This window comes from Calidris pugnax, unplaced genomic scaffold, assembly GCF_001431845.1.
Source record: "Calidris pugnax isolate Ruff unplaced genomic scaffold, ASM143184v1 scaffold55, whole genome shotgun sequence".
Classification (NCBI taxonomy): Eukaryota; Metazoa; Chordata; class Aves; order Charadriiformes; family Scolopacidae; genus Calidris; species Calidris pugnax.
The window spans coordinates 3,481,147-3,502,166 of record NW_015090832.1 but is presented as its reverse complement, the minus strand read 5'-3'; the positions used below and the strand labels follow the sequence as shown (position 1 = coordinate 3,502,166).

Sequence of the window (21,020 nt, the reverse complement as noted above, 5' to 3'; positions counted from 1 at the left end):
GGTGGGGAACTGCTACTCCCCATCACCCCTTGCTTTTCACAGCTGTTGAAGGAGCATGTTGAGAGCCAAACATGGGGAACAGGCCACCAGGATTCCCCAGAGAAAGACCCAGGGGCTCCTGGCTTTCTTTGGAGCTGGTACCCTCCTGCCATCAAGCAATAGATATCCCAGTGGCAGGAGCAGCTGCCTGGCATCCTGGAGCAGAAGCTGGTGCTCTGCCGTCTGCCATCCCCACTCTTCTCCCTGACTTTTGCCAAAAGCAGGTCCTATCCATGGTGGATGCCCAGCAGCTGCTTCTCCTCAGAGAAGAAAAGCCTGGTCCTGTCAGGGGAGGAATGTTCAGAGCCCACTCCCAACACAAGAACTTGAGGACGTTCTGGCTAGAAATGTCAAATTTTGCTTTACGAAAACTTAGTTTTACTTCTTATTCTTTTTCTCTCCTATGAAACATTTCCAGATGTTGACATGAATCTCCTAATATTTTTGCCATGGCACTAAATTGGCAAAGACCCTTGAATTCCCACTGCTGAGCTGCATTTTACTGTTAAGCACCGTCAACAGACAGGGTCATGCTAAGACTTCCAAACCCGTCTCCCTTGGTCTCAGACTGAGTACAAAGCCAGAAATGGCCTTGTGGCCCAAAACCTCTTCCACCCGTTTTTTTTCTTGTCATTAAGCCAATTTTGCTCAATTCCTGCAGAGAAGCCAAGACCCTCTTGGTTATTTTTTAGGCTATTCTCCCATGAGAAAAGCCACTGACCCTCAACATCAGCTTTGCATGACAGCAAAGATGGAGGCCTCGGGCAGGACCTCTTATTTCCCACAACCATGGACTATGTGAGCTGGAAGATGAACTGAAGACATCTCTGAGCCAAATCCCCTCTGTACATTTTCTCCCTTTAGCTTTAGCATGGAGACAGTAGAACTTCTCAGGCAACTTCGAAACCAAGGGAGGCTCTACACTCATCCCCGTATCCGGTCCTCCACCCTGGTGCAAGGGCTGTGTTTGCACTTTTCTTCCTGTTATTGTGCAAACACCGACAAGTGTCCTGGCCACCTCCTCCTCCTCGCTGCGATGAGATGGTGTTTTCTGAGCACTTTGCCCTGTCGTCTGCTTTGGCCCAATGTGAAAAGTGGCAGGGACTGAAAAATCCCCAAATCCTGCTCTTCAAGCTCAGCCCCAGCATTAGCCTCACCATCCCCAAGAAGCTCATTCCCACCCTTAACCCTGCACCCGCAGAGCTCCAGGATTTGGGGATTTTTCTGCCAGCTCCTCTTGATGGAAACTCACCAGGGTTGGGACCAGCTGGCAGGGAGGGTTTGAGGTGCTGGACATGACCAGCAAGAATAAATAAGGGTTGATGTTGAGTAAGCAGACAAGCCCTGGCCCTGTCACAGTGAGTCCCTCTCTCCCAGCCATCGCAAACACTGGCCCAGGTTGCCCAGAGAAGCTGTGGCTGCCCCATCCCTGGAGGGGTTCAAGGGCAGGTTGGAGGGGGCTTGGAGAAACCTGGTGTGGTGGGAGGTGTCCCTGCCCAGGGCAGGGGGTGGGACTGGATGTTCTTTAAGGTCCCTTCCAACCCTAATCATTCTATGATTTTTGGTTAAACAAACTCTCCAGGTTCAGTACACAGAAACTGCACATGGATGTCTCTGGGCAGCCTGTTCCAGGGTCTCACCACCCACACAGTAAAGAATTTCGTCTTAACATCTAATCTAAATCTCCCCTCTTCCAGTTTAAAACCATTACCCCTCATCCCGTTGCTACATCCCCTGACAAAAAGTCCCTCTCCACCTTTTCTGCAGGCCTCCTTTAAGTACTGGAAGGCTGCTATAAAAATGTTTGTCTTTGAATAGTTTTGTTTCATCTGTACTTTTACATCTGACAGCTCATGGTGAGCCGGACCAGAAGAGCCACCCAAGCCTTGGAGATACCACCAGGAGGCAAAACCCCATGACATCACCCATCCCCACTTGGTCCCCCCAGCCCCACTCCATGTTGTCACTGTGCTCATAGGAACTCCCCACCTCTGAGTCTCCAGGCAAGTTTGCTTGAAATTACTCATTGGCTCTAAAAGCTCTGTGGGAGACTGCCAGACAGATGGCAGAAAGACAAATAGGCAGCTGGCATGACTGCGGCACATCATTGCCTTAGAAAACCAGGCAAAAAATGGGATGTGTGTCATCTGAAGGCCTTTCAGAAGGGTCTTGATGCAGCCAGCACTGGGCAGGGGGAGATGGACCGTGACTCCAGGCTCCTCTCCACTGGTGGTCTTCAAGAAGAGCTAGTGGAGATGAGAGGACAGGAGGACAAGGGCCAGACAGCCAGATACATTAGGAAATAAGAAAAGGTTCTGATAAACACAAAGAAATTGCAGCCTCTCTTGAGAGAAAGCTACAGGATCTCGAGGGCAGAGCAGCGGCTGGAGCAAACTTGGACGTGGAGAAAGGAGATTTTCTCTGCCCCCTTTGCCCTACGGGCTGAGAAGCCAAAGTAGAGTAGCAGAGACAGAGAGGGTCACCACGGAGGACCTGACCCCAGCGTTAATTCCCTCTCTAATGCGAGAAGTAGATTTGAGCTCCCTAGCAAGCCACATGTGTTGTCATAAATATTTCTACTCTGCAGCCAACACAAAAATGAACAGGAGTCCTTGATCCAGCCCCAGCAAGGACAGATTTTCCGCCCCCCACCACCAAGTGAAACAGGGCAAAAAATAAAATAAAAAGATGTTTTGACTCCCTTTGAAACATTTTGACTTCCACCAAAGAAACTCCCATGGGTGCCTGGACATTATTTAGTAATGAAAACGGCTCTTGTGCCTTTGTAGTTTGAATTCTCACACGCAGGTGCCATCTCAAAACAAAAGGGGGAAGGTTTTGCTTTGGAGATTTTGAACCAATTTTTTTTTTTTTTGTCAACTACCAAGTGAAACATTTTGTTTAAAAAATGCCTAAACAAAATATTTTGACATTTTCGAAATGTTCTCCTGTTCCCTTTAGCCAAAACATGTTGCTATATTCAAAGCAAATTCACAGATCCCCTCAGCCCTTCCAAAACGCCCTGGGTTTGCTGAATTTCGTGATAACGGGGTTTGAGAAGTTGAGGAGGGAAAATTGAGGGGGAAAATGATCTGCAGGGTGCCAGGAGGATGGTGAGGAGGAGGTGGGGAGAAGCTGGGAGAGGGTGAGGTGATCCTGGCAGGGATGGAGAGGAGCTGGGGAGCTGAGCAGCTTCACAGGTGCAGGCGGTGGGGCTCACGAGGTAGCACAGAGGGAGCATCATGGATGCTGATGGGCAGAAGAGCCCCAAAACGGGGCCAGACACAGCTTTTGTGCCCACCACCTGCAGGATGGCTGCCAAGTGGAAGAGGAAGACCCATCCCAGCTGCCCACCGTGCCCTGCAGACACTTGGATGTGCACCTTGGGCTGCGAGCCCCTTTTCTCCTGATGCACCAGAACTACCAGCGGCGAGCTCTGCTCGCAGCTTTCCCCTGTGGAGAAGATGGGAGAAAAACAAAATAACCACATCTGAGAGGCTCTATTTACGCTGCTTACCGGCAGCCGTGCCCCGCTGTCGCACACTGTGCCGGCACAGAAACTGTGTCAGCAGCAGTGACCCGCGCTGGGAAGGGGACCCAGCTGCCAGCAGGGTAGGAAGCTGCTCCCCACTCCTCCATCCCAGAGCTTGTCTAGGGTGGATGGGTCCTTGGCCACCCCACGGGGCGAGCTGGAGGGATTGGGGCTCTGTGCTTTCACCACGATGCAGAGCCTGGCCGCGTGTCTCCACCTCTCCAGGCTGACCATGACCATGGTGGGGGGATCACCGTGGCTGGATGGAAGTTCTCTGCAGATGTCCTCACCGCCACTCAGGGCTAGCGGAGGTCCATCAGGCTGTGAGCCATGGGGCTACTGGTGCAGGGCTCTGGCTAACCCTGCAAGCCAGGCAAGGAGGCAAACCTGCAGCCTGAATTCAAGAGAGAGGTAGCTGCAGAGCCGTTACCCTTTTGGGTCCCATCCAAACCTGTTTCCATGGCAAAGGAAGAAGCACGGTGCATACTATCGGCAGAATCAGCAATGGGGTGACGTCTCAATATGCCCATATTTCCTGTTATTTTACCAGAGTTACATGTGGATTCATAGGTGATTCATGGGGTTCGTGACCTCCTCAGATACTACATTATTGGGGATGCTGTGGGCGGCTGCTATAATTAGTGACTAATTTCTTGAATTCAGTAGCACAAGCATCACATCACCCTGCCAAGCCAGGTCCCAGCTGGCTGTGCACAGACCACAGGGGGCTATGGGGCTGTAGGACCTTCAAAGGGCCAATGTCCAAACACATGGAAGTCTTTCCAAGCTCTACTCCCATCACAGCTGACGCTCTCCTGCCCCGATGCACAGGATGCAACAATGATGACCCGCATATGGCCAGCATCCCTCACAAAAAAAACAACCCCTGGAGCCCTGTGATGGAGAAACCCCTGTGTCTGCAACAGACAAAAAAAAAGAGGATGACGAGGGAAAGGACTCCCCGAGGAATCTGGGAGAGAATGCTGGGGGCTGAGGTTTGCCTGATGTTTTTGGAACATTTTTTTGATGCTGATGTTTTCAGCATCACCCGTGGCAGGTGATTTCGAAGCCCAGAATTCGGGCTAATCTGACCTGATCCCAGAATGGTTAAGGAAGATGACTCAGACTGACAGTGGCAAAGAAAAGATTGGGAGAAATCTGGGGAAATGTCTCAGGATTAAAACTACTATCTCTTGAAGCGTGGGGAAAGCTCCCTGTTGGCCAAGCTAGGTGAAAGCTCTGGTACTGATCGTGAGTCAACCAGGTGGGTCACCCCCAGAAGCTTTAAAGGGACACAGATTTCAAAAAAAACCACAGAGAAGGCCTCTTCCCCTACCCTCCACCACCCCTCTGGGGTTATGTGGCACCACTGGTGCCTTCCACATAACCTGACATGGTGTGGGGTCTGCTGGGGAGGACTCAGCAGCTCTCCACCTCAACCATGCTGTTACAAAACCAGTTTCCCCAGCAGAAGTTCTGGCCCAACAGTATATCCTCACATCAACAGCACAAAGCTGCACAGATGGAGTATTTCAAGGGGAAATTATTTAGATAAGAGATTATCAGGTATACTTCGATGTCAGCTGAGCTTATGGGCTTAATGCAGAATGATGAATCACCCATCCAAATACGTATTATTTTCCCTGGAGGCACTGTCCTGTGAAATTTATTTCCTTCTGAAGGGCCTTGTAAATCATTTGTAACAAATAATCCACAGTATTGCCAACCCCCCCTCTCCGTTCTAAAACCTGGAGTCATGCGTCAGGAGATTGGCCTAAAAGTCATAAGATCTTTCCTTTCTAGCTGTTTTAGGAGGTGGACCTTTCTCTGCTTTCTGACCCTTTCTTGTTCACTCACCCATTTTTCAAGCTTTTCTCTCCACTACCCACTCCAGGCTGTGTGTTTTATATATACATATACATATATATATATATATTCCAAAGGGAAGCTGGTGTTCCCCTGAGATCTCTCAACTCCAGCACCTGGACCTTTCACACGTGAACATCACGCTGCTTATTCACTTCTCCTGTTCTCACGGTGCTGGAGAACACGGTTTTCCCAAAAGAATTGCCATCCAAACCCACGCAGCAAGTCACCCCCACCACCAGTGCCCAGCATGGAGGGGCTCACTGGGTTTGAAGCCATCCTTCCCCTATGGGGAACCAAGCACGGATGCCTGTGCTCTCTGGCATCGCTCCATCACTGGCTTTTCCCAACCAGCAGTGGGTTCTGGGGGGGTTTATCCAGGACAGTCTGTGTTGTCTCTTTGGCTGACATCATCTTTGGAGGCTCCGTGGGGTGATTTTGGCAATGACTCCCCTTCTCCACTCCAGGGAATAGACACAGAGGAATTCACATCCCACGTGTGGCTGAAGGCAGGAAAGCATAAAGGTTCCTTGCTGAGGGCCACGTATATCCCCTGCCTGGGGACAGCCCTGACTCACTCTGTGTCCTCTCCCACCCTCTGCACTGCTCCCTCTCACCCCAAGCTTGGTGGCCCCATCTCTTTTTGCCTCCCCCAGCTTCATTTCTGGGCAGCCATTCTTGGTCCCCTTCACAGCAGAGGCACCTTCACTCCTCTGCGGGGAGACAACCATGAACAAAACCTGATGGTCAGAAGATTAGAGACCAGGCTGACAGCCACCAAAAGTGCCTTCCAGTGCAGCAGATCCTTTGGCCACCTCCACATCCAGCCAGCCCATCCTTTTGGGGCATCAACATCCATCTCTCCTTGAAACGGGAGGAGGAGACCCTCGTCAGCAACTTGCTTTGGAGCAAGATGAGCAGAAAGTGTCACAGGAAGCGGCTCACAGCAGGACCAGGGCTCCTCGCAACCAACCTCGGGGCTCAAGGGCTCAGGAGCTTTCTGAAATATGGAGATCATGGATGCTGCAACAGCAAATTTTCACCCTTTCCATGGACATTAGCAGGGAATAATTTCTGCCGAGCAAAGGCTGCAGCAGTTTGCTGCCCCTATCTGATCATCTCCCGCGATGGGTGCTCAGCCCTATCTGATCCAGCAGTTATTGAAAACTCAGCTGAGTGTGACTGGGATCATTTTTCAGGGTTTTCATGTTGCTCTTTAACCACGGCGAAAATTAAAGAGCCAACTGTGGAACAGGAGAAAGCTCTGTACTTTCACTATGACACTTTCTGGTAATGAGATATTTATTAATATTCATTTCTTCTTAAAGGAAACAAACCAAACCCAATCCCTTATCTCTCTCTCGGTGTTTAAGTTATGAGTAACACAGGAAGCTATCAGGCCATGAGACAGCAAATACACCCTGCTCGGGAGCCGGTGGGTGTAGGAGATACAGCGATAAAACCAAGATAGATCAAATCACTCCCATTTACCTAGAGCTTTCTGCAACTCTTGAAATGATGTAGGGATCTAAAGATGCTTTGTCTTTTTTATGAGAAAAGCAGCTGTGATTTAGCAGTTTAATCACTTTTGTCACAAAGAAATGCAAAACAAAGCCCATCACCAGGATACTTTTTTTTTTTTTTTCAAAGCTGTTTTGTTTCCCATCAGTAAGGAACGATTTTAACTCCTAATGGCAGGCTGAGAGAGACACGTACTAAATAAAGCCATTGCTCGCACGGTGGCCGGGCTTAGATCAGTGCTCTGGAATTGCTGTCCCACTATGGGCTTAATAATGGTGTTTGTGGCCAAAACCTGCCAACTTTGGGTGCTCGGCAGGTGTTGAGAGGCAGCTGGTTGACTGACTGAGGGTGATTTGGGATTAGCCGCATCACGAAGAGCTGCCGTAGCACCTGGCAGGATTTGGGTCACGGGTTTTTGCCCTAAGGTTGACTTCCAGATGACCTTGTTGGCCCTGCAGGACCTGAGCCCTGGCTTCTTGTTCGCCCTCCTGCACCCGCCGCCTGTGCAGCCGACCCGCGCTCCCTCAGCAGCAACGGCTTAATAATGGTGTTTGTGGCCAAAACCTGCCAACTTTGGGTGCTCGGCAGGTGTTGAGAGGCAGCTGGTTGACTGACTGAGGGTGATTTGGGATTAGCCGCATCACGAAGAGCTGCCGTAGCACCTGGCAGGATTTGGGTCACGGGTTTTTGCCCTAAGGTTGACTTCCAGATGACCTTGTTGGCCCTGCAGGACCTGAGCCCTGGCTTCTTGATCGCTCTCCTGCACCCGCCACCCGTGCAGCCGCCCCGCGCTCCCTCAGCATCGACTCCCACACTCCGGACTTGCAAACCGCTCGCTGCTCCGCTCGCGGGCACCGGGGTGTGAGGAGATGAGTTTCTTAAGAAGAAAACGCAATGAAGTAATTATTTCCTTTGTCATTATAATCACTTCCCTGTGATTTATTAGCAGGGCTGGAAACTTCACAGTTCCTCTGCCAAGGAAGCCGTGGGTCTCACCAAACCACGCCAGCGCTGCTCCCACCCCACCTGCAGCTCCCTCGGTCAAGCAACTTCCCAGCTGCCCAGCTCCAGCCCAAGCTTCTCACAAGCTTTGGGACCTTTGTTGTAGACCCCTTCCCATGCTCGCGTCCTTGCTGCAGCCCAGCTCTCCTGCTCACTACCTGGGAAAGGGCCACGGAGCACCAAGGAGAATCTACCCCCAGCCATGGCCAGGGTAGGTGGGAGATACTGCGTCCAGTTCTGGGCTCCCCAGTTCAAGAGGGACAGGGAACAACTGGAAAGAGTCCAGCGAAGGGCAACAAAGATGATTCAAGGATTGGAGCATCTCCCTTATGAAGAAAGACTGAGAGAGCTGGGGCTCTTTAGTCTGGAGAAGAGAAGGCTGAGGGGAGACCTTATGAATGCTGACAAGTATCTCAAGGGAGGGTTGAAGGAGGAGGGAGCCAGACTCTTTTCAGTGGTTCCCAGTGAGAGGACGAGGGGCAACGGGCACAAGTTGGAACATAAGAGGTTCCACTCAAATATGAGGAGAAACTTCTTCACAGTGAGGGTGCCAGAGCCCTGGAACAGGCTGCCCAGGGAGGTCGTGGAGTCCCCTTCTTTGGAGATTTTCAAGCCCCACCTGGATGCTCCTGAGTAACATGCTCTGACAAGCTCTAGGCAATCCTGCTTCAGCAGGGGAGTTGGACTAGATGATCTCTATGGTCCCTTCCAACTCAACAATTTTTAAATTCAGTGAAATTCAGTGAGATGCAAAACTATTACTGACCCCACCACTGAGTGGGTGCTAAATGAGATTTCTCCTAAGGTTTGTGATACAGCCGAATTGAGGCAGGTGTGCATAAGAAAAGTAAAAGATTCCCACAGAAAAATGGCCATCCCATCCCAGGCTCCAAAGCCTTGCTAAGCCTTCCCAAAGAAAGGACCACCAGCTCATTATGGTTTTGTAATGCATCATTTTCTTCTATGCCTTAAAAATGGTGGTCAAAGGATCCAAAGCTCAATTGCTGCTGCCAGCCCAGACAAGAGTGGTCATAGAAGATCTGGAAGCTTGGTTCCTCAGTAGACTCTTTTAAAACCCATTTTTTTGTTTCATATTTGCTGGCTTTGATGTGTGACTGCATTTCCAAGTGTCAGGCCATGGCAGGGCAGTAAAAGGTCTTGCTGTGCTGGTTGTTGGACACGTGTCCAGCAAGACTCAAGACAGAGACTGGAAGGGAAAAAGTCTCCATGGGGCTTTTGAGAAAAAGTCACTCTCTGCCACTTCTCCTTGGTGAGGAATGAGGGCTTCCCGCCTGGGAACTGGCTAGGTTGGTCCCCAAATCACTTAGGCAGAGTCACTGCCTGGTCCTTCCTATGGAGAAAGGCACTTCCCACAGGTTCTGCACCAGCATCCCAGCCAGCCTTGGCCAGGAGACATGTGTGCCAGTGTCCCTGTGTCCTACACTGGCTGCGCATCTCTCCCTGCCCCTGAGGTGGGGAAGAGGAGGCAGCTAAAAAACACAGGCAGGTGCCAGGGAGCTGTCTCTGACATCACAAAACAAAGACAAGTGCTCAAAAGCCTTTCTTCTCCATATCCAATGCTTCTCTCAGTGACAGCAGAGTGACCCGCTTGTGGCTACCAGCGGAAACCTACAAAAACCCAAGGGAAATCCCACCCTTTGGTACCAATGTGGCAGAATGAACATCTCTGCCCCACAGCAGCCATCCCATCACACCCTGTGGCTACTGAGGGGCACAGTGAAAGCATCAGGCTTGTTTATGAGCTGGCAGTGTCCATGACCAAGGGAACAGCTGCCCTGCCCTCTGCCTACCACAGGCCATGGAGCCCCCTGCCAGAGCCCCAGTGTTTCACAGGAGCAGAGCAGGGCAGATGCTTGGGCATGTCCAACCAACCCAACTTGCCTTTTACTCATGAAAACAGGGGCTCCTGCTGGCCCTTCCAGGTGTGTCTCCAGGTGCTACAGGGGTCAGTGCTCCCAAAACACCTCTGTCCTCACAGGACCAGAGCTCTCACGGGCTATAGCAAGGCTTGGAAATGAGCAGCAAGGGCAGGTCTCTGCAGCCATGAAAGAAATTATGGGCTCGTTTCATCTTAAGTCCATATGAACGATGAAGAGGTGCTTCACTGCAAACAAAACATCTCTTTCTTCTTTCCTCTCTCCTTCTCTCCTCTTTGGATGGTAACTTTTTACCGCACCAACTGGATGTACCTCGCTAGCTAATTCCACCCGTTCATAAGCCCTGCTTTGGCAGGAAAACAAGTGTGGTTGATTGTAGAGTTATAAACGAAGCTCAGCTCTGCAACAGGTCATGGCACCAGCCCCTGCAACGCCATCATCCACAGACAGTTGGTGGCACAGCCGGCCACAGCAACAAACCGAGCTTGGAGGAGCCTGAGAGCAGCCATGCTCTTGGTGGGGGAAACATGCAGAATCAGAACTTTCTGTTTTAGTAAGACCAGACCAGGTGGAGCCAAAGGAGTAATTCCTACTGCTCTATTTTGGAGTATTTGGCAACATAACTTTGGAAAGTGCAGATTTGTCAAAACTGGATTTTTTCCCTGCAAACGTGCTAGGTTTCCTGAAATTTGGCTTGAGAAAGGTTTCTCTGGTCTGGAAGGAACGGTTGGTTAAAATCAGAGATGAAACACAATCGCCAGTGTTTAGGGGCCTTCAGTAAGGAGGGGGATGACCACATTTGAGCTGGATGCTCCAGTAAATGACAATTTAGCCCCTCAAGTTATGGAGAGCAGTGAATGGAGAGACTGGGAGACCCTCACCACAGTGTGGGCTGGACGTGAGCGAGTCTCCCAGGGGACATGGGGAAGGGCCACACGAGGAGCATCTGCTCCCAGGTGGGTCTGGAAGGAGGCAGGAGACAGCATGGGTGAGAAGGGGAGAGTAGGCCTGGCTACTGGCCATGCCGAGGGCTGGAAGGGAGAAGTCTTGCTTCTCATAAGAAATGTCAGAAAGCCACGTTTCCATCACAGCCCATAGTGGGAACGGGTTTGCAATCGCAACCAGCACTACAGAGTGGAGAAACCACTCCTCACCCACCTCTTGAGGTGCACGGGATGGAGCACAAGCGCCTCTGATCTCTATCGTTGCACTGCTTCGTTTCCCAAGGCTGGGCTGCGGTGACAGCAGTTATGAGATGAGCTGGCCCCTTCACCTCCACCGCACCCGCAGCAGCTCTGGCAGCCACACGGCTAGAGAGCCACAGGGTCTCCTGGGGCATGCCAGGCAGCTCAGGGGACACCACAAGAGAGCCCTCCAAGAGTCACAACGTCAACCCCTCCAAAAGGGTGGCCATGGACATGCCAGGAGCCCAGGCTGGGGCTTCCTGCCTGCGACGCTGCTCCACAACTAACACGGTGAGCCCCATGAAAGTGGCCTTTCAATACCTGAAGGGTGCCTATAGAAGAGCTGGAGAAGGACTCAGGAAGTGTAATGATAGGACAAGGGGAAACGGTTTTAAATTGGAAGAAAAAAGATTCAGATTAGATCTCAGGAAGAAATTTTTTACTCTGAGGGTGGTGAGACACTGGAACAGGTTGCCCAGGGAAGTTGTGGATGCCCCATCCCTGGAAGTGTTCAAGGCCAGGCTGGATGGGGCCTTGAGCAACCTGCTCTGGTGGGAGGTGTCCCTGCCCAGGGCAGGGGGGTTGGAACTCAATGATCTTTGAGGTCCCTTCCAACTCTAACCATTCTATGATTCTATGATTCTATGAAAGCAAGGGCTCATGCCAACCATGCTGAGCCGTCAGCCCAACCGCAGTCAAACTTGCCCAAAAGCTCGAGAAGAGCCCAGTGCTGCACATGGCAGTGCCTAGAGAAAGATGTGATGCACCCTGAATTTCCACTGCTTTGGCCAAGCACGAGCGGCTCCCAGGAGGTTTGCTTCATCTCCTAAAATCTCAGCCTGAAGCCACGCAGTTCAGTTAAAAATCTCCACTGTCAGTAAGAAAAATGTTATGTTTCTACCACTGAGGGTAGCAAGAGGACGTTTGAAAAGGTCTTTGACCCTTTAAGCCTCTAAAACGAGGAGGCAAACAGGTGGAACTCACAAGTTTTAATTTCACAGCCCGTATCCTGATTGCAGAGTCCTGCTGAGTCCTCAAACCCAACGCAGGGATCATTTATCATCTGCTGTAGGGGCTGCTGAGGACTCTTGCAGAAGACAGTCTGATCTTCCCTTGACTTTAGGTTAAAAGCCCCCCACCTAATCTGCAAAAGAAATCTCTCAGAGTGTTTTTCATTGGATTATTTTCTATATTCAGAGAGCAGGGGGAAGTTTTAGAATTTCAGAAAGGTCATATTTTTCCCTTCCTGCTATGAGAACAGCTCTTTCACCTGTATACACGTATACAAATTCAGAAAGTATGTGTTAGTATAAGGTACTACCCACAACGACGTGTTAGATTAAAAATCTAGATAAGTTTAGTCACCTGAATTTTAACTACATTTTACTTGGTTCACTACATTTTTTGAGTGAATGATACAAGATGTTCTCCAAAATGCCTTCAAAACATTCAAGCGTGGTTTGGTAAAGTCCTAACCCATTTCTAATGTTAAGCTTCACAGATTGTTGTTACACCACAAGAGAAAAACAATAAAGGGGAAAAGACAGGAAACAAGCCCCAACATCTAGGTCTCGCAATGAGCAAAATTCAGCTCAGATCCGTTGGCAGAATCCTACCAAACCTGGTCCCAAAACTGCCGTGTATTTTTGTGGTAAGGCAGTACCTTGTTGTTGTTATTTGCTTGTTGGTACTCACCCAATTTTTGAGAAATCACAACTGAAATCTTGAGATGCACAAGCCACAGCATTAATATCTTTGACACTGAAAAACAGACGTGACACGGGCTGAAATGGAGACTCCTGAAGGCAACAACCGACCAGTTACAAACGCAATGCACCCTCAAAATTCTGTCCAAGGGAAGACCCAGTGCACCCACCCACTGTGGCATCTTCTACCCATTGCAGCATACCCATGTGGCATTTTCTAGCTGCAGAAAACCATGCCATGACCGAGAAATGGCCGGGGTGTCCCTTTGTACCACTGCTGCTTTCTCTTTTGTACAACAGTTTGTAAATAAAACAGTTGGGTTCACCAGGGACAAGAAGCTCAGAGGCAGGTAGTGGTTTTGTCCTCTGCTCAATCATGCCCAGAGTGGTCATCCACCTCTGGAGCTCAGGAGATCTCCTGTTGTGCTGACACCAACGCAAACCTGCTTCTGTTTTGGGGGAGCTGGGAGGTCATTGTAGGGAGTTTTGGGATGTCATCTTCCCATCTAGAAGTTGGTCCTTTCAGAGTCCATGGCCACCGTGTCACCTCACTGCCTCAAAGGAGCTTCATGGGGGCAGCAGTGAAGAAAGCCTCAATACATGCGTTTTGTCTGACACAAAAGCAGAGCCAGCACTTGCCTTGAAGGCTCTCCAGCAGGCTCTGAAAAACATTAACAGAGGAGAAATAACTATCATCTTCAAATAAGAGAGGAAGCAGCCCTCCAGCCCACTGACATCTGAGGATTCAGACAGCAGCAGGAGAACTGCCATGAAAACAGTCCTCTCATGACACAGATGCTATTTGACCACTCAGAGTGATTGTTATCAAATAAGGCACACAAATTTCTTTAAAAATTATTTCCATGTTGGCAGCTTTTGCCTGACTCCTCTGTACTGCTGTGGTCATTCACCTGCCTACGGCCAGCAGCAGAACAGGAGGAAAGGAGACCAGAACATCACAAGGGCCCAGGAAAAGCAGTAGCCCTCCCAGGGGTTCCCAATAGCCCTCCCAGGGCTCCAGGAGCTACCATGGGGGGCTGACAGCAGAGCGATACAGGAAGCAGCAGTGCAGTTGTCTAAGCCCAGTTTGGACAAAATCACACAGAATCACAGAATGTTATGGGGTTGGAAGAGACCTCCAGAGATCACCCAGTCCAACCCCCTGCCAGAGCAGGTCCACCCAGAGCAGGTTGCACAGGAACGTGTCCAGGTGGGTTTTGAATGTCTCCAGAGAAGGAGACTCCACCACCTCTCTGGGCAGCCTCTTCCAGGGCTCTGCCACCCTCACAGGAAAGAAGTTCCTCCTCATGTTTAGATGGCACTTCTTAGGTTCAAGTTTGTGCCCCTTTCCTCTTCTCCTGTCCCTGGACACCACTGACAAAAGGCTGGCCCCATCCTCTTGACACCCACTCTTTACATATTTATAGGTGTTAATCAGACACCAGCAAGGTGTTTCCCCAAGTGCTGCTATAGGGACACCAGTGAGAAGCTTCATGCCCTTTCTTGATGGAAAGGAGCAGCAGAACAGATGAGAAGCTGAGGAATGAAAGAAGACGTGAAGCTTTGGGAACCCGGGGGAATGAAAGAAGACGTGAAGCTTTGGGAACCCAGAGGGGTGGGTTACTGGGGACCCAGCTGGACAGCCCCATCACTGAAGAGGTCCAGAGCAGCAGCAGACAGAAAGGCATGGCACCCCTTCCCGTGCCAGACACAGCTGAACATCTGTGATCCTGTCATGGTGGCAGGGCTGTGTCTCACAGCACTGTCCAGAGGGGCAGGAGCTCTCTGGGGACACAGACCAGGGACTCAGGGGTGTAAAACCACCTTTGAAATGATTCTAGTTGACCGTGGAGGGAGCACGTGGTTAGACATCAAACCCTACTCTGAAAAGTCACCACCAGTGAAAACCTGCTTGATTTTTATCAATAATCCCAAACTAACAACTGAAAACTGAAAGTTTTGTTTTTAAAGCAAAGTTTTCATTTTTTTCAGTTCTCTACAAACCACCAAATGTTTGCCAGAGAGGTTTCAACACAAATGTTTTCACTAGCACTTCTCTTTCTGGATGGCACCTCTGTCCAGGCTGCCACAGAACTGGCCAGTTCTGGGCTGGTTCTCCCCATTGAAATCTGTCCTTGTCCATGGCTTCGACAAACAGCAAAAGGGGACATCAAAATGTCCCTGTGGTCCTGCTGGGAGCCACACAGCCTTAGGGGGACTCCTTCAGGGGACAGCCCATGGATGTAAAAGGAGCACAGAGATGTTGCCAGGTGCTGGGACGGGGGATGCCACCCCCTGCCAGCTCGCTCCCACCCAGAGTTCACCACCATCTCCCTGAGGCTCTCCTTGAGTCAATTGTGGGTGTATGGGAGCTCTCTTCAGCCAACACGGCTGCCCCACACCAGGCTTGGGAGAAGGTCTCAGCCCTCCCCGTCTGGAGACCTTTAAACAATTTTGGGGCACTGGCTTACTTTCCTCCTTAAAAACCTGCTCTTCGAATATACAGTCCCCACACTTTGCTGCTTTGCAGGCTCTGCCCTGGCCCTCGGGGCAGAAAAAGACTGGCCCCATCCTCCTGACACCCACCCTTGCAGTATTTATAGGTGTTGATCAGATCCCCCCTCAGTTTTCTCTTCTCCAAATACACATTTTTTGAACTTTGAGGTCGAAATTCTGGCCGTGCTGAAGCTGATAACCACACTTCCCACCCTTTTCCCACTTCTAATCCCCGGCCCCACCTCGAGTACTGTGTCCAGTTTTGGGCCCCCTACCATAAAAAAGACATTGAGGTGCTGGAGCGGGTCCAGAGAAGGGCAACAAAGATGGTGAGGGGTCTGGAGAATAAGTCTTATGAGGAGAGGCTGAGGGAGCTGGGGTTATTCAGCCTGGAGAAGAGGAGGCTGAGGGGAGACCTTATTGTTCTCTACAACTCCCTGAAAGGAGGGTGTAGAGAGGTGGGGGTCGGTCTCTTCTCTCAAGTCACAGGCGACAGGATGAGAGGAAATGGCCTCAAGTTACGCCAGGGGAGGTTCAGGCTGGATATTAGGAAAAATTTTTTCACTGAAAGGGTTATCAGACATTGGGATGGGCTGCCCAGGGAGGGGGTTGAGGCCCCATCCCTGGAGGTGTTCAAAAGACGGGTTGATGTAGTGCTGGGAGGTATGGTTTAGTGATGGTGTTGCTTTTTGTTTGTTGTGCGGGTGTCTATTCTTGTCAAAGTTAGGTTGACAGTTGGACAAGATGATCTTTAAGGTCCCTTCCAACCTAGGAGATTCTGTGATTTTATATTTCCTACCTTTGCAGGCCCACAAAGAAAAATAAAAGACGCAGAAGGCGGTTGGGGCTTAAGGGGCAAACCACAGCCAGACCCACACCCCTCCCCTGCCCGCACCCAAAGGTTGTGGTCCCCGCTCCTTGGCCAGTGGAGACATCACAAATTAACATAAAAGGGAAACGCTGCCTGTGCCCCAGTTGCTTGTCTGTATTCTACAGTCTCCAATCATCTGAACACCTCTAAGTTTCCCTGGTAAAAGACTATCAAAGCCACAATCCCTGTGGGAAAACGCGAGCTCGGATAAAGAAAACGAAGCCTCACTCACACAAGTGTGGCAGCTTTGGACTCTATCGATGTCACCTAACACGGGTGCCATAAATCCCCGCACTGAAAACCGAGACACATTGATGCTAACTCGCTTTTATTTTTGCTTTCTCACTTGTCAAAATCCCAACAGTAAGCCAGACGCGTAAAATATTCAAACTCCACACAGAGCCACAATTCTTTGCGAATGCCGTGCAAATGGCTCCCTGTTTGGAACGGGAGCCCTCGCTGCATCAATTCTCTGCTTGCTGCCAACCAACAGCTCCCGCACCCACATTCCTTAGTTAAAGTTAGTGAAAGAAAAAAGTAAGAAGAGGTTTAAAGAGAATCAGTCGAAGCCAGGGAAACTGCGGGGTGGAGTGATGCTCTGTCAGCTCTCCCTTTCTCAGCTTTTACCGTGGTTTCTGCTCGCCCAGTGCTGTCTTGGTGCCACGTGTCTGTCCGTATCCCCCACCTGGGAGAGCAGGGCTGGGCAGCACCAGGACACGTCACCAGGCACAGCCAGGCGGCTGGGATTCCAGCTCCTTCTCTTTTAAATCACAGCGCGGCCTGAAATCATGGCACCAAAAGGAGGGCCAGAAACCAGGTAGTCCATCAGCTTTCCCTCTCTTATATTTGGCTGTATTTCTTTCTCTCTTTTATTATGTTAGTCAGGTGCTAAACAAATAAAATCAATTCTGAACTTATAAAAAGCAATTGGAAATGTCTAGTCTTTTATAGTGAAATCTCGACTGAAGCAGCCCACAGCACTTGGAGAAAAATCAATCATCGTTTCCATCCTGCTACGTGTGCAACTAAAATTAAGAATTGATGTTGGGCTGCAAAGGAAAATTATTTCAAGAGAACCACCTTAGCAACAGTTTTCGGTATTCATAAAACTCCTGTTTACGGTTCTTCTCATAACAGACAAACTCCTACATTCCCCCATGAATTATAAATATTAATGGGCCATCCTGATTTACATACAGTTTCCATCTTAATGGGCATCAAAATTGCAAGCAGGGCAACAGCACCACTTATGGTAATAGCAAGTAGTAAACAAGTCCTCCGCCTAAAGGTGTCATAAAGCAAAGTGTTAAACGCCCCTGTAATTACAGCCTCCCTCGCATCCAAATGAAACTTCAGATTCTTTTGCCAGTGGCCTTTTCATAAAGACAGAAAGCCTGACGAGCCGGAGGGAGGCATCTGAAGAAGCACTTAACTCTGCTGCGGCCTAAATATTTCAGTAACCTGCTCTGTCCATTTGAAAGCACCGCGCGCTGCATCTTCTTCCATTTATTGCATCAAAGCCCATATAACATGTGTGATGTCAGATTAATATTCCTCTAGCACATGGTACAGCCCCACTGAAAACCACTCTTTCCCCCAAATAATTTCCATCCCACCAGCTGTATTTGTATTTATTAACACGCGGATGGTGCCACACCGCCCAGAAACGGCTGGTTGTCCCACGTTTGGGGGCTGAGAGGCATCACCAGCCCGGGCTGTCTGACACCCTGAGCCGTGGCACGACACCATCCCCTCTGACAACGGGGGCTGCTCCCACCCGGCGCTTCACAGCCACTTTTCTCAACCCCTCAGTGGTGGCAACAGCGGTGTCACCGTGCTTCTGTGGGGCTTGCAAAAAACCTGGGGGTTTCAGGAGGCAGAGGAGCAAACACTTGGGAGGAGACAGCCCCGGCTGGCTCCTGAATCTTCTCCAGGGAGCTCAGCTGCCCAAAACGCTCTCAGAAAGGGTGAGGAGGGTGATGAGCGCTGCACTAAAAGCTTTGCCACAAGCAGCCCAGCTCTGATCCAGCTGGCCCTCCCAGCCACTGCTCTCTCACTCTGGAGCAGTGATTCAGTCCCATTTACACCATCCTCTGCCCATCGCTTGTTTTGGTCCTTGCTACTCACCAGACCTTGAAGGTCACGGAATCATGGAATTGTCAAAGTTGGAAAGGACCTCTACAGATCCTCTAGCCCAACTCCCCTGCCAAAACAGGGTTGCCCAGAGCACATCACTCAGGAGCATCCAGGTGGGTCTTGAAGATCTCCAGAGAAGGGGACTCCACACCCTCCCTGGGCAGCCTCTGCCAGGGCTCTGCCACCCTCACCCGAAATAAGTTTTTCCTCATATTTCAGTGGAACTTCCCATGGTCCAGCTTGTGCCCGTTGCCCCTCCTCCTGTTACTGGAAACCACTGAAAAGAGTCTGGCTCCCTCCTCCTTCAGCCCACCCTTTAAATACTTGTCAGTATTAATAAGGTCCCCCCTCAGCCTTCTCTTCTCCAGGCTAAAGAGTCCCAGCTCTCTCAGCCTTTCCTCATCAGGGAGATGCTCCAATCCCTCCATCATCTCTGTTGCCCTTCGCTGAACTCTCTCCAGCAGTTCCCTGTCTCTCTTGAACTGGGAAGCCCAGAGCTAGATGCAGTATTCCAGTTGTGGCCTCACCCATGCAGAGTAGAGGGGGAGAGGGGAAATGATACGACCAGCTGTTACCAGAACAGCTTCAGAAAAATATAAGGGGTTTGTTTGAAAAAGCCATGTTTCAACCAAAGCGATCGTTTGACTCAATGGCAAAACATCATTCATGAGAACGCTTTCTAAACACTGATTTTTAGAATAGAATGTAGAATAAGGTCTCCCCTCAGCCTTCTCTTCTCCAGGCTAAAGAGTCCCAGGTCTCAAGCCAAGGTCGAGAGACAGAAAGCTCTTTTGCAGTTGAGCTCACTTCCAGCTCAACTCTGTTACGAGTCAGCTGCATTTTTCCCCATTAAAATATTTTACAAACTCTTAGTGGCATGCAGCAACTAACTACCACGCTTCAATTAGTGCAATTAAGTGCTTGTGGTGTTGCCGCCGTGGAGTCAGCCTCCCCCATGGCCACGGTGGCCGTGCTCTCCCACCTTCCCAGCTCTCCCTCGGAAGGCGGTGGAGAGACACGGCGGAGCTCTGCCTCTGTCTCATCCTGCTTTCCTTTCCCCTCACACGCCGCATCTGTTTCAAAAGTACCTCGGTCAACTTTCAGAATTCAATAACTGACTTTGATAGAGAAATGACTGTTCGGGTATATGGTAAATGACAGTGGTCTAGAACACTGTTAAATTTAAGTCTGGAAAATGAACTTTAATAAAATGCGCCCCAGTAATGTAGTGTGACAGCTTTTAGTGAAATCAACTCCAGTACTTTGATTCTCCCAGGAACGCAGAGAGATATACTCCGGCAGCCTTGAGCCATGGAATAAGAAAGCAGACAGCTTTATGATAAATGGCCCTAGAAACCTAAATCACAGCTGCAGCAAATGAACAATATGTGGAAATGACTGGCTGGCTATTCTGTTGCCGCCACCCAGCAGAGCTGCGGGCAGCCCGCACACGAGCCAGCACTGACACCTAGCGGGACAGCCCAGGGCGAGGAGCCTCGGAGTAAAATGGGTTTATTTTACTGAAAAACATCAACAACAGCCAGCCCGCCCTGACACTAAACGCCGACGTTGGGTTATTTGTGCCCCCTCCTCTCCTGGGCGCAAGTGGATTTAGTTTTGATTTCTACACACCGCACCTTTGCCAGGCAAAGGACCGACTTATCACTTCTCTTCTTGTTCCAGCTCTCCCCTGCCAGGGCCCCACCCCACTCCTCCTCACCTATGGGCAGGGATGGGGAAGAAAGAGAAGGATCTAGTGTGGATCAATCAAAGCCTAAAGATGCAGGTGGAGAGCAGGTGGCAGAGCTACGCGGCTCCACGCACAGGCTTGGGCACTGGCTTCTCTGAAGCAGGTCCTGAGGCATCACGCAGAACTCACCAAAAGCTGGATTTGAATTGCAGAATCACAGAATATTCATGGTTGGAAGGGACCTTTAAGATCATAGAGTCCAACCACACAAAAAAACCAACAAAACAAAAACCCAAAAAACCACACACCCCCCACACCCACCCACAGACAGACAAAAACTAGCAATCTTGGCCACTAGAGCATGCCCTGAAGTGCCACGTCTACACGTTTCTTAAATACCTCCAGGGATGGCGACTCCAGCCCCTCCCTGGGCAGGCTGTTCCAGTCCCTGACCACCCTCTCAAGAGAGTAATTCTTCCTAATATCTAATCTAAACCTCCCCTGCCGCAACAGGGAATTAGAGGGAGAAAGGGTATGGGGGTGGTTCATCAGGAGGAAGGCTTATGGGCCAGGATCCTCCCAACCGATTCACAAATATTCCTGGCCGTTTCACAGCTCACATCCAGACAGAAATCGCCACCGAGTGGTGCCAGGAACCATCTCCTCCCCCTACACAGGACAAGCACCGTCCCAAACAGCTGGCACCATCGCAGGTAACGTGTCATTACTATAAAAACGTCACAGCGTTTGTTACATTTATTTTCAGGTCTGAGAATTACACCTCCAGCGCTGCCAGCTCCCTCAGGGCCTTCCGACCCCCCCAGAAGGCCCCTTCCTGCCCCTGCGACGGAGAATTACACCCTCCGGTACAGTAGAGCAGAAACCTCTCCCCTCTGTACGGGGGTAACCGCAGTTATTAACAGTCCCGGCGACAATAACGGCAGTGACAGCCCCGCCACCCGCTGCCTCCCCTCAGCCCCGCGTCGCCCCGGAAGCAGACGCGCAGCGCAGGGCACTTCCGGTGCCGTGCGCATGCGCCACCCACTCCGGCCGCTCCCATTGGCTGGCTGGCTGGAGGG

General features: G+C 50.5%; 1 long non-coding RNA gene across 1 annotated transcript in view; it reads right to left on the bottom strand.

Moving 5' to 3' along the window:
• The window catches only part of LOC106887631, a 32,326-nt gene that overhangs the window by 10,777 nt on the left and 529 nt on the right, over positions 1–21,020 (bottom strand). The window lies entirely within an intron of this gene.